The sequence below is a fragment of the Nicotiana attenuata genome, chromosome 7 (assembly GCF_001879085.1).
Source record: "Nicotiana attenuata strain UT chromosome 7, NIATTr2, whole genome shotgun sequence".
Taxonomy (NCBI): domain Eukaryota; kingdom Viridiplantae; phylum Streptophyta; class Magnoliopsida; order Solanales; family Solanaceae; genus Nicotiana; species Nicotiana attenuata.
In genome coordinates, this window is record NC_031995.1 from 17102681 (window position 1) to 17106278 (window position 3598).

The window sequence follows — 3598 nt, forward strand, 5'->3', positions numbered from 1 at the left end:
AGCATATTACCCCTACTGTTACTATGGCTTTAGTACATATAACTGAATTTTTTTTTTCTACTCTCTGAAGTTAAGAAGAAAGAAAAATATAAGGATGCTGTTGAAAAAATGCAAGCAAAATTCAAAAACTATTTCTTTTCAATTTCTCCGATTTACTTAATTGGTGCTGTTTTAAATCCTTTTATTAGGATGTCTGATTGTCACCAATTAATCAATGCTTTATATACTTAAATAGAGATTGGACCAACTGAAACCCCAGATATATATGTTTGTATGAACAATCTAAATGATTATTTACAACATTTATATAATTATTATGAAAATATATTTGATGATGTTGCTCTTAATGTAGGCAATGTTAATCCCAGTACGCATCGTACCACTTCTACTACTATTGATGATGATGAAGGCCTTGATAGTTTTAATATTTTTTCTACATTTTCTAACACCCAAACCAGTAGCAGGAACATTGATGAACTTCAATTCTACTTGCAAAATAGAGCCTCGCACAAAGGAATTTTCACGGTTGGGATGGTGGCATGAGAATGAAAAGCAATTTCCTGTTCTTTCCGCTATGGCTCGGACGTGCTGAATGTGCCAATTTCAGCTGTTGCATCAAAGAGTGCATTTAATCAAGCAAGACAACAACTTGGAGACACCCGTCACTCATTGGGAAGCAATGCCTTGGAAGTTTTAGTATGTTTCAGAGATTGGATTAGATCGGAACAAAGAAATAAGGGACGTGAAGATGTTGATAGCCCAGAAGATGAGGAACTTGGAGATATATTAACACATGGTAACCCATCTGAATTTAACACTCCAGAAGATGGCCAAGAAGTTCATATTGATTATGAAGAACTTACTAAGGCAATGCAAAACCTTTGAATTTACTCTTTTTTGTTAATTTACTTGTTGTTAAATGTAAACTTCAATTTGTAAGTTTGAATTTTAAAATAAAAAAGCACTTGCAATTTATAAGTGCAATTTTTTTTCCATCATCATTGTCTTCTTTATATTTTTACTTTATATTAATATAAATTACAATAGTTATACAAAATATAAAAAAAAAATAATAATAACACTAACCCGGCCCGACCCGGCCCCCTCCGTAACCCTTACTCATTTTATACCCGGGATGGACCCAGACCCGTTAAGCCCGGTTAAGAGTAACCCGTAACCGGCACGGATTGGAAACCGGCAGGTTCCATTTTTTCCCAACCCGGACGGTTCCGACCTGGCCGTTTAACACCCTTACCGCTTGTTTGGATGGTTGTTACCTATTGTATCGTATCGTATTGTTACTTTAAATACAATGTTTGTTTTGATTGTTACTTAAATTTTATTGTATCGTATCGTTAAATCCGTCGTTACGTAACGATGAAATGTGCCACTTTATGTAACGACCGATTTGGTGTGGTCGCGTCGTTTCTTTGTGTTTTTCTCTTAATCTCACCCTTCATTATTATTAAATAATTTTATTTTACCATTACCCTACCTTTTTACATACCGTATTATAATTTTTCTTTATAATATTGCAAGTTTATTCATAATATTTCTGGTGCGTGATACCATGAAACGGCGACAAAACAACACAATTCATCCAAACATTGTATTCATCAAACGATACAGTACAATATAATACAATACGATATGATACATTATAAGACGACATGTAACAACCATCCAAACAAGCTGTTAGTTCAAAGACCAGACTTAGAATTTTAGAGGCCATTATTCCCACACTAATAGCCATTTTTCTTGTAGGGACAACTTCTCTGTGATTGTGCAATCGGCCTTGCATTGACTACTTTTCTAATATATAGAAGAGCTTGAGTTTCGACATGCCTGCTTAGCTGTCTTTTTAATTTTTGTTCAAGGGCAATTTGGACATTTAACAACATCTAATGAAAGCTGCGTTTTAATCCCCAAATTGGACCGCCACTGCATCATTTCTTCCACGGTTCCACCCAATTCACAAGATGTCTGTGGTTTTTGTCTTCCGTGTAATTTGAGCTTAACCTTAAGCACGAACAGACTGTTGCAATTAATTATAAAGAAATTTCATACTAAATATAGGGGTATATCATATGCGTTTACAAGAAAAGAGTAGTCGAAAACTAAGCTGTTATGTTGAATTTATGAGTTAAGATAAGCGATGCATGTCGAGCTATCTGATTCAATTTAATCTTATATTGTCAACCAAGATAAACAATAAAAATGAGTTACAGCTATCTAATCAATAGTTAATCCAGCAACTACTCAAAACTGTCTAATGTCCACCTCCTTCTAATAGAGAAAAAACATATACAAAAAGGAAATATAAGAAATGATATTAAGTGCAGGAATATAAAAAACCAAGGTAGCATACCTGATAACAAAGTACACGGAATTGCATAGTCCATTCCTTAGGAACTTTCTCTGTGAAATTCGAATCAAATAGATACAAATGCCTTAAGTCCCTCAACTTACTCAATTCCTCAAAACTTATAACGGGCTCATCAACAGAAATCACTTTCCTCATTATAGCATCCCTTTATAGCCATTGATCAGGTTTTATTTCAGTTACAATTGTTAATTCACAAAGATGTTTAATGTTCAGTTACGCAAGTATTGAGTCAGTTACAGACCTCTGGGCTTATTCAATACGCAAAACGGCTTGGAGATATATTGTAACCGATAGTATGTGTACTTAACAAAAGAGAAAGGGGAAATAAGTGGAAAATGTCAAAAAAATGAGAAAAAAGATAAATGACAATTCTAGTCTAATCGAGGTGCCAAGTCAGTTTTCTCATGCCCACTTTTATATATATAGATAGAAGATAGATAGATACAAGAATTTAAAGACAATAATGGAGAACACGGAAAAATCTCAGATTCTATAGATAAGCACTCTTCCAACAGTTCGGAGTGCCACTTCTCGTACTAAAGTATATATATTTCATGATGTACCATAAAAACAAAAACAAAAATATTCCAATTTCAAGCGAGATTCTGGAGGAGGAAAAGGATAGATTTTTGGGGAACACTCGTAACACACAAAATTCAGAAAAAAATACAATCATCCAAACAAGTTATCGTTCTGCGCAACATTTAGTAAAAAATACATCTTCAAACAAGTTATCCGAAAACCAACAAGTTTGCAAGTGATTTACCCTCTGTTTCTCAAATTTTGAGGATGAGGCTCTCATCACGAGTAACAGAACTCCCTTAAGCTTTGAATGAGGAAAATATACTCCCTCTTGATTATATATATTTTCCAGACGAACTTGCAAATTTCAAAATTAAATACGGAGTAAACCAAATGCCTAGTAAGGAAGCGAAGTTAAGTGACAAAATAAAGGGGAAAAGAAAACATGATCAGATAGTTGGCGAGGGACATTTCTCATCACGCCTTAAATCTTTCTCTTGCCGTGTAGGTAAAACTAGAAAACCATCTTTAAACTGATACTTCAAGCAGAAGAAAGAAAAAGTACATTCCATTGCCAATAATATCTCCTACCACTCACAATAGTGTGTGTGTGTGTGTAGAGAGAGAGAGAGACGCGTTTAGGGGGGGTTTTTTTTTTTAGGGGGGGGGGGTTGGGGGTTATCGTAGCAA